We start from the raw sequence: 11,579 nt of genomic DNA on the forward strand, positions 1-11,579 counted from the left end.
GCTAATCTCATTCCCCAAAAACGAGTTTATTTACATGGTTCGTACCTTAATCGCCGTTGGAACGATTTAGGTACGTTTCAAAACCCCATTAATGGTGTTCACTCGAACCGCCGTTGGAACGACTCGAGCGTTTGAAAATGTTGAACAAACAGTTTTAATCTAAAAACATGATTAAGCATACAAGTCAAATAATTTTGTACAAAATCGTTTAGATAGAAAGACGATTCAAAACTCTATTATTTAGAAGGAAAACGATTTTAATTACAAGGTTCACTTAATCCGTCGTTGGAACGAATTAAGGTTTTAACACGTGAAGTCTTAGGAAATGGTTTAAAGTGATAAGAAAACCTGTTATTTACATTAGGAACTTCTAGAAAACTTAAGTTTAAATAAGCAAATTAAACTCTCTTTTTTGTGGTTTTATTTTCCCATTTTTTCACTCAATTGAACCTTACTTGAACATAATCACAACAATTAACAATCTAATCTCAATTCACCCAACCAAATACATTTGAAAGAATATATATATAAGTATGAAAATAGAGTAAATATACATAGATATACATATATACAAAAAGGGTAGTAATAATACAAAATTTAGAAAATAACACATATTAAGAAATAGAAGTAGTAATAAAAAATAATATTGGATATAATATACTTTCATTTTAATTAAAACATGTAAAATGATGAACATGGTTCATAGATATAGAAAATAACATTTAGTTCAAAAATAATATTTACATCATAACCCAAAAACCAATTAATCATCCCAAAAAGTCACAAAAACTACACATGTATACTTATATATAATTTACAAAACCAAATCAATATGAATTAAATTTTTAACATAGCATAAGTAGATATATAATATGTAGATAATAATTATATAAACCAAAAATATATTTATCAAATATTTTACATAACTAAATAGAGATATATTTAAGAAGAAATGTCAAAAAGGTAAGAAAAAAGGTTCAAAAATGGATATTTAAGGTTCCAGCAGATTTACCGACGGAAAATCCGTCGGTAAACAGCTATTAGTGACAGAAAATACAGAATTACAGAAACAGTCCACAACTTTCCAGATTTATCCAAAAGCTTTAGATTAGATCTATTCTATCATTTTGGGTCCCCGAACTACCAAAATTGGATCATAGTCTATAACGGAGAATCCTAAAACGATGTTTTATTTTAAAACGTTATTTAGAAATATTTTCAAAACTTATAATTACAACGTTTTTAATTCCCGAACTACCTTTGAATAGGATCACGGTTCGTATTGGGATATTAAAACGAGGTTTTTTTATTTCAAAACAAAACCGAACCTTTATTTTAACACGAGACGAAAAATAAATAAATACGGGAATTTAAATAAGACGTGATAAATAAATAAGTAAACTAAATAAATAAAACTTTAAAATAAATGAAATAAATAAAACGAGTCTAGTCCTCGGATAATACCTCAAGATCTGTATCTGACAGTCGAAGTCGGTTGATTCCACGAGTTATGATTTTCTGGTGTTTTTTGTGTTTTTAGTAAAATATTTAACTTTTTGGAGATTTTCAATTTTTAGGAAAAAAATGTTTTTTTCCAAAAAAATCAACTTTCTCTCTCTAGAAAATGTTCTAGTGTGAGAAGCTCTCCAAAATCCTCTTTCCTTTTTGCATGGGGATCCGTGCCTTTTATAGGCACGGATCTCCGGAGACTTTGGGCGACGCCCGATTAAGATTGGGCGTCGCCCAAAGCAGGTTGGGCGGACGCCCAACCTTAGTTGGGCGGACGCCCAACTTATGTTGGGCGAACGCCCAACTTTGGGCGCGCGTCCAACGGACGTCGGGCGCTCGCCCCACCTACGTTGGGCGCTCGCCCAACGGCCTTCGGGCGCGCGCGCCCAGCGGACGTCAAGCGTGCGCCCCGCGCTGCCGGGCGCGCGTCCAACTGTCGTCGGACACGCGTCGGCTGCCGCTAGGCGTTCGCACCACGTTGCTGAGCACTCGCGAGCCGTCCACTCGACAACCGCGATTTCCACTAACTTCTTCCTTTTTTATTATATATTTTTATTTTAAAATTTCCGGAACCAACCGCTTCGACCGTCTTGTTACAGGTTTTCGTCACAGGTCCTCCAACTCGCACTAGTGGAAAAATGGCCATTTGCATCGGCCGTTGGCCGATGCAAATGGTTGTAGCATTTGCGTCGGCCCTTTAAAAGGGCCGATGCAAATGCATCTTATTAGCATCGGCCCTTTAAAAGCCTTTTGACCTCTGGTTTCTACTAGGTAATTGCTTCAACATACTTGGCTAAAAATTCCTACTTATCTGCAGAAATTAATTAATTAATTAATTAATTAATTGCCTATATGAAATGTGCATATGAAAACAAAGAGATAAAGAAGTAACAGTTGAAAATAGGAGAAATCAAAAGACGCAGAATCAGAAAGTGAAACAGAGTAGATAACAATTAATAGTGAGAGGCAAAGGATACCTGAAACAAGCTTTAGAGCGTTGTATGAAAATTGATATCATACGGGATGGGGGCAATTAGAGAGTTCCAGTCCAGGAATAAGTAGGAGGATGTGAGAACTGAACGACCACCACAAAGAGTATGGACACATAGCTTTAGTTGCACAAGGAAAATGATCAGTGAGAAAGCCTCCTCCGTTTTCTCTGTCAAACGTAGCTGTAAAACCCCATTCATCTCCAGGGAGAGGAGCCAAGTTGCATATTTCCACAACAAGAAGATCACCCGGCATAGCTAGAACTCCTTCCTCATCTACAACTCTGATTGGTCCGCTAAGATAATGGACCTATAGCAACAAAACGTAGCTACTAATCATCCTAATGGATATGATTAATCGAAATAAACTAGTCTTAATCATTCAAGGTGGAATTGATGTTTCTCAACAGTATCCGGACTTAAATGTTTGGCAACAGACGACATTACTATCCGTCCAACGTTCTGGCTTCCTAATTTATGAGATCTAATTGTAAGAAACATGAATTGAAAGTATAATTGAAATGAGGATATATAAGATAGATAGATAGATACCAGTAAAGAAAACCTCGTCCCATTTGAGGAGGAGAAGCTGTTGAGAAACATCAATTCCACCTTGAATGACATGAATGGCTTTGGAATCTAAGTATTTGGGGATGGTATTAGAAAGAAAAGAAGAGCATTTTGGTGACATTTCTGATGGTTTTAAGATTGTTGTGTTTCCTGCTGATATTGCTCCTATTAATGGCTCTATTAACAGTGCTGATATGGCCTTGCTTTCTGAATTCCTCCTTCACCTGTTTTCAATTTATTTCATATCAGAATTTTAAGTAAATTTCTAAAGGTAATTTCATCGAACAGGTTATGTGCATGCTAAAAAATAAACGAGGAACAGCAATGAAAAATGAGGATAAATCATCAAGGTGTAACTTCTTTATCTTCGAGCAACCATAGTGAATCAATGAATCTAATAAAGGCTTCTACAGGTGAAGGAGGAATAGAACTTGGGTAACAACAGAAATGAATCTGAAAGATGAAACTATAACAACTATTGTTTAATAAAAATAAAACAACAACATAATTGAGAACAAAATAACTACAACATATGAAAAAAATCGAATATTTACCTTCAGAAATATAATACTATCTATCGTGACCAATGAATATAATGGTGGAATACTATCTATCATGCTTTATATAGAAGTTTATTTGTGACTTTTGGATTTCCTTTGCTTTGTGTTTTTTCATCTTCCTGTAACTCTTGCTTTCTTTTATTATTTTAATTAATAGACTAGTAATTATTTAATATATTATAAATATAAATTTGTTATTTTTAATTAATTAAATATTTATTTTTAATTAATTAAATATTTTTAATCTGATTTTTTATTTATTTTTAATTAATTAAATATTTTTAATCTGATTTTTTATTACGTTGACAACTCATCAAAAAGACATCTAAAACACTTCTTCTCATTTCTCTCTGCTTCCGTAATTATATATAGTATAGATAACAAGAATCATAGGTTTGTCAACATAGATACAAATAAATTTTTATGAAAAGCTCTAAAAATAAACTTTTCATAAGAAATTTCAAAACGCTATAGTTTCAAAAAGAAAAAACTAAAATGTTGTTTTATAAATCTAACTAAACACTAGATTTTACGGATTGGAATGAAACAATAAATGATGTGGACATCCCCTTCAAGAGTTCAGGTCGAGGTAAAGTGAGTCGAGCGAGGAACGAAGCACGGACAGATACGAGAAGAAAAGGGATAAAACTGCCCCACATAGCGTGTTAGCGCCCCCCCCCCCACCACATGTCGTGTGGAGCTGGGCAGCAGCTAGGAGAGCTGCTGGTTATGCCCACTCGATGTGTGGCCTGCTCACACGCCCGAGTGGACGACAGCTCTCAATGGCCTCACACCGTGTAGTCCTGTTTGCTAGCCCAAGAAGAAGACGAACAAGGCTAGGGGACAAGGGACTACTACTCCAATTTCTGACTTCTTTTATTTACAATTATGCCACTCTAATTTTATTGTTTGTCCTTATATTTTAATTTTCCTAAATGCATTTAGGCCTCCCTTTCCCATTATACCCCTACTTATCTTTGTTAAGTTGTAACCCTAGTAAGTTATTTGTGTCTTTTACTTAGATTAGAGAGAGCTATATAAAGCCTATTATTTCCAATGATATTTAGGGGGTGTTTGTTAACTACTTTTCATCTCATGTTTGCCTTTTCACTTTAAAAAAACAAAGTTTTAGGTGTTTGGTTAGACACTTCTTGTTTGCTTTTTACAACTGAAACTTAGTTTTTTATAAAAACAGGGAAGCTCTGCTTTTTGAAAAGCAGCCTTTTCTAAAGGCAACCGGCCAACAGGAACAACAACCAGCAACCAACAAACAGGAACAACGAACAACAAGAAGCCAAACAGACCCTTAATTTTTATCAAATCGAATTATTATCTTCTCTTTCAAAGAGTTTGTTAGGGTTTTATACCTTCAACAATGTAGGATTTACGAATTCTTAAGGATTTAGTCTCTGAAATCTGAGATTAATTGCTTCAAGTTTTAGTTTAAAAAGAACATCTTTATTAGTTTATGATTAAAACTAACTTGTTCAAAACCGATCTGTATCTAAAAGCTCTTCCGAAAAAGTGAAACAAACGCCTTTTAGTTTTAATAACTTTTCTAATTTCAAAATTGTAATTTTTGTGGTGGACAAATTAACATTCTATTGGAAATTATAAATTTAAATAAAAACAACATAATTCTCAATAAAAATTAATTTACATATCGACATCATAAAAAAGACTAATGATATTTTTTTGGTTGAAAATAAAATACTTTTTAATTATTAGAATCAGAAGAAAGAACAATATTGAGATAGGGTGGTGGACATGCCCACATACCACGAACAGACTGAGAATTTACCGTCTTAGTTAAGAGATGAACGGCCGAATTCGATAAACGTTTTACATAAGAGATTGCGCAATTGCCTAGCTCTTTTAAGATACTAACACAAGATAAAATGACCTCAAACCCAAGTTGTTTACATATTTCTGAGATGCGTTTTGAGTTAACCATTGTCTTCATAAGAGACACTAACATGAGTTTATAGACCTGCACCAAATCTTTAAAATGTTAATTGTTTGTGGATTGCCCAATCCATGATAGTTCCAGCTTACGAGACTCATAACTCCAGATGGATCTAGACTACAATTAAAAGAGATCACGTAAAGAGTGATTGAATAATCTCAAATTAATTAGATGATGAATTTAAAAGCAAATAATGGACAAAAACAATAGATTTTTAATTGATGTAGACAATTCATTTTGCCATAATATAAATGAATTTAAATAAGGGTAAATTTAAAAAAAAAAACCCTGTGGTTTCACTTTTTTTGCCAAAAAAGGACTGTGGTTTTTTCGTTTCAAATACAGGACTGTGGTTTATTCCGTTACACTATTTACGGATTTGGTGAAGATGCCGTTAATTTGCTGACGTGGCTGAAGGGCAATTATGGGTTTTTTAAAAAATTAGGGTAAATTTAAGAAAAAACCCTGTGGTTTCATTTTTTTGCAGAAAAAGGACTATGGTTTTTTTTCTTTTCAAATACATGACTGTGATTTATTCTTTACACTATTTACGGATTTGGTGAAGATGTCGTTTATTTGCTAACGTGGCTGAAGAGTAAATATGGATTTTTAAAAAAATTGATCAATAAATTTTTTATAACTATTTTGGGTCTACAATATTTACCGATGAATTTTTTATAACTATTTTGTGGCTACAATATTGACTATAAAATCTCGCATGAGCGCAATCTCACATGGTTGTTCAAGGCCTTTTATAGTCAATTTTTTAAAAAAACTCATATTTGCCCTTCAGCCACGTTTGCAAATAAACGACATCTTCACCAAATCCGTAAATAGTGTAATGGAATAAATCACAGTCCTGTATTTGAAAAGAAAAAAAACCACAATCCTTTTTCTGCAAAAAAGTGAAACCACAGAGTTTTTTTTTAAAAAATTTATCCCAATTTTTTTAAAAACCCATAATTGCCCTTCAGCCACGTCAGCAAATTAACGACATCTTCACCAAATCCGTAAATAGTGTAACGGAATAAACCACAGTCCTGTATTTGAAACGAAAAAAACCACAATCCTTTTTTGGCAAAAAAGTGAAACCACATGGGTTTTTTTTAAAATTTACCCTTTAAATAATTAGCTTTATCCACTCACAACATTCCATTGGAACATCCAAATAAAAAAAAAATATGCTCTCTGATACCGTCCATATGCAACTGGACAACACGTTTTAATATTAATAAAAGAATTATAAATTATAAGGGGAGATTTCAAAATATTTTATGGCTTAAATTTAATAAGCGTGAACCGTCAAATCCGACCCTAAACAACATCGGGTATGAATGAAAGACAAGATAACGAACACATAAATCTAGAAGGTAAATCTATTCTCTATGAAATCGACCCATCATTTTTAAATGTAAAAGTTTATTAATTTATCACGACTAATTCTATCAAATTGTTTTATAATTTATTATATGTTTAAACCAATTGCCTAATATATCGTAAGAAACTCTATTTCAAAACTATCTAAAATTTAATTGGTTATTTGGCTTGGACTTGATAATTATATCAAGCTTTCTACATATCCCGAATCATCTTTCCATCTTTAAATCGAGAATCAAAGCCACATAATTGTACCTAATTTTTAATGGACACTGTTTCTATTTCAATCATACTTGTATCTTCATAACTTACTTTATATGATAACAATTGTTTATAGGATTCGTCTTTCGAGTTAAATAATTCATATATATATATATATATATATATATTAATACAGTATTGATCCTTCTTACCAAAAAAAAAAAATACAGTATTGATCCTCATTCAAACATTTTAACATTTTACGTCACATCCCATAATCAAAAGTTAATATCGAGTATAAGTAATATTTGTCGAAAAATGAAATTTCTAAAAGAAAACTTACCTAATACGGCTCATTGGAACCATATAGCAATGACCTAACTTATAGGTTCTAAATTGATAACTATCCAAAATAATTTAATATTCTTTATTTTAATGATACATTCTCATTCTTTTTCCTTATTAATTTCATATGATTAACCGAACTCTTTTGTTTTATTCCATAAACGAATCTTTTTACCGAATCAATTCAACTTAAGGTCTAAACGTTTCTTTTTATCAAACCAACTTTTTTTACCAAACGAATCCAACCAAACATATAATCTGATTTTTACCAAATGAATCCAATTTTAATGTCTAACATGATTTTTATCACATAAACCCGATTTCAAACATCTAAGTTTAAACAACTCTTTTCAATCTCTTTCCAAACAGATCCGACTCGAAATCTAATTCTAAACTGAACCGAAACAGAGCAGTCACTCCAATTCAAAATCTAAATCTATATAGAACCGAACAGCCACAAGGACCTACTTACCTCGAAATTTCAATCACAAATATACCATAGGATTGAATATTTTCAAACACAAATCCATCAAACAAGAGTCTTAAAAATGAAAATTATAGCCTCGAGGCTTTGATTCACAATTTGTTTGATAAACCACTTAATTGTTTAAATTAAAATATTAAGCATTTATTTAATTCAAGTGTGTTTGATAAAAGTTGTTTCTCTATCACTTGAATTAGTTAATTAAGTTAAAAACCGCTTATTTTGATAAGTCAAAATATTTAACTTAACATTTTAAGTTAAACATTATCAATTAATAAAAAAAAAAAAGGGCGGCCCGATCGCATTACGCGTCCCCGCTGAACGAGGGTCCGGGGAGGGGTCCCACCACAAGGGTGTATTGGGGGCAAGCCTTCCCTTGCCAATTAGCCGCTCCTAAGACTCGAACCCGTGACCTCTGGTCACACGACAACAACGTTTTACCGTTGCGCCAAGGCTCGCCCTCAAACATTATCAATTAATATTTTTATAAAAATTATTTAAAAAAATTATTTTTAAAAAAATTAAATCATTCAATATTTTGATCATTTATAATATTCGGCACTTAAAATTTAATATTTTTTTTTCAGTATTTATATTCGTTATCAAATTCTAAACAATTATAATTTTATTTATTTCTTTAACTTGACTGATTGAGCATAAATTTAGAGTTTTGATGTGGGTTGTGAGTTAAATGCATAATTGCTCACTGAATAGATCAACTTTAATTTATCTTCATAAAATCATTTAATTTAAAATTTTGTTTCAATAAAATAATTTTGGCATCTGCAAAAGTAAAAAGACACTAAAAAAGTGACGTGTCACATTAATTGTACTTAACTATCACTATTAGATGAAACGATATGTGGCTACCACCTAGCTGGTCGAAATATGTGTCAGCTAGATGGAAGTCACATGTCGTTTCGGTCAGTTAACTGACAGTCACATATCGTTTCAGTCAGTGATGAAAGTTGATTAATGTTGACGTGAAAGCCACATCATTTTTCCAGTGTTTTTTGCTCTTGAAGTCGATAAAGTGGCTTTATTGGAGTCAAATTTAAAAGTTGAATAATTTTGTGGTGAAGCTCTTAGCCTAGTAGTTGAGAGCTTACCTATGCCTTTGGAGGTCATGAGTTCGAATCACATCCGGGTCTGGTGGGGATTTTTCTTTCTTTTTTAATGTAAGCGCATTGCGCAAATTTTTTTTAAAAAAAAAGTTGAATAATTTTATTAGGGATAAAGTGTAAAAATACCTCTAACGTTTACATGTATAAGCAATTTTACCTTTAACGTCTAAAATGATTCAATTTACCCTTAACGTTGGCAACCAAGAGCAATTTTACCCCTAATGTTAGAAAGTTGGGTCAATTTGTGACGTTATTATAAAACACAGATATTTTGTTCCTTATTCTGCACCAATTGCATGTAGTCTAAAAAAATCATATCTTTTTTATTTAATAATAAAATTGGAGATTAATATTTTTAAATTTTGTAAAATATATTTGATTTTTTTTGTCCAACTTTTACAAAATACAGTATATTTTTAATTTTTTTTAAAATTTATATAGTTGTGATATGTTACTACTGAGTGATAAAATGACGCATATGTGAAATGTAGATGACAAGATTCATGACCGAGAAGACAATTTGATAAATTAATTTTTACAATTGACCCAACTTATCAACATTAGGAATAAAATTGCTCTTAGCTGCCAATGTTAAAAGTAAAATTATATAATTTTAGACGTTATGAATAAAATTGCTCCTAAATATAAATGTTATAGGTATTTTTACATCTTATCTTATTTTATTAACACAAATTAAAATTCAACGAAAATTTTAAAACAAAACCGACAGTGCATTTAACTGCCTCCTTTTCTCCGCCACCACCACCATCATTTTACGTATTTTCTTTTTCTTTTGAAATTCTCACTTTAATTCTCATAAAACAAGCGCTCTTTAAATCCCTTGTTATGCTTTTAGTTTGTTCCACTGCACACACATGGAAAGAATACAATGTGCAAAACATGCTATACATATATATATATATATACAGTGGCGGAATCAGAACCCAAACTAAGCCGGAGCTTAAATATTTAATAATAATTTTTGTAACATTAAGAATATTATATCACGTAAAATTCAATAATTTTTAACACAATAATTTGGGGGGCTAAATTTAATCATGCGGTTGAAGGTAAATTTTCAAGTCCAGCCCGTTAGGGTTGGGCAAATTTTTTTTAGCCTCCAACACATTAAAACTAGGGTTAATACACATATTTGCCCTTATGTTTTCTCGGAAAAACAGATTTGCCCTTAAATCAAATAAACCCACAAAACTATCCCTGAATTTTTCACAAACCTACAATTATACCCTAATTTAACAGAGCTGTTAAACGGCGTTCACATGAAACATGCTTGTCTCTAGAAAAATTTCAGAAAAATACAACCAATCACAAACAGAAAAAAAATATGCACATTCAATTTCGATTAAAAACAAGTTAGAAGAACAAATTGGTCAAAATTCATTTTCATAAAAGCTCAATCAACCTAATAAAACGACGTCTAAACCTCCTAATTAATCCAAAAGCAATAGCAATAGAAAACAATAAGAAACCAAATGAATTTTGATTGTCGTCATCCATTTTTTTTAGACAAGAAGGTTTGACGTCATCGTCGTTTAGCAGTTCTGTTAGATTATGGTATAATTGCAGGTTTATGGAAAATTCAGGGATAGTTTTGTGGGTTTATTTGATTTAAGGGCAAATCTGTTTTTCCGCAAAAACACAGGGTCAAATATGTGTATTAACCCTTAAAACTATAAAAGAAACTAGCATTGAACTAATAGAAAATTAAACTTGTTTACTTTTTTTAATGGTAAAAACATAATAAAAATGAATATTAAATATGTTTACTTGTTTTTAATGGTAAAGACATACAAAATGAATTCAAAAGTGTTATCAAAATAAAAATAAAGAGTCCATTTAAATTAATATAATTCTCTCCAAAATATTATCTGACACTATTACTAAAAAAAAATTTCTCAATTTTCTGGCGACCTGCTGGGGCTCGAGCCCACCAACCCTCCCTTAGTTCCGCTCCTATATATATATATATATGATCAAATATCAAAAGTGAAAACAAATATGTTTATAAAAAAAAAAAGAAAACAAATATTGTTAAATATGTTACATCTTAAGTTAGGGACGGATCTAGATAGGATTTGGAGGGTTTGAGCACCCACTAGTTACAAGCAGACGTTAAAAATTCTATAGAAATGTGTATGGGTTTTAGTTTTTTTTATGCAAATAACACTACAGTCTTTAATCCAAATAACAAATTCTATTTTCCAATCAAAATGAAATATTATCTGCATATTTCATATCATATCCAATCTTTTTTGTTATTGTTATTTTTATAGTGTAAACAAATTTATACCGAAATTCAAAAAATTTAAAAAGAATTTAAGCCAATTAAGAAATGTAAATTCAATCAAATTTAATATTTAATATTAAATTACAATGGTAATTTCAACCATATTAAAGCACTTCCAATAATACTAGCTATTTCGTTATCAAAAA

Source organism: Euphorbia lathyris, chromosome 4, assembly GCF_963576675.1.
Source record: "Euphorbia lathyris chromosome 4, ddEupLath1.1, whole genome shotgun sequence".
NCBI classification, from domain to species: domain Eukaryota; kingdom Viridiplantae; phylum Streptophyta; class Magnoliopsida; order Malpighiales; family Euphorbiaceae; genus Euphorbia; species Euphorbia lathyris.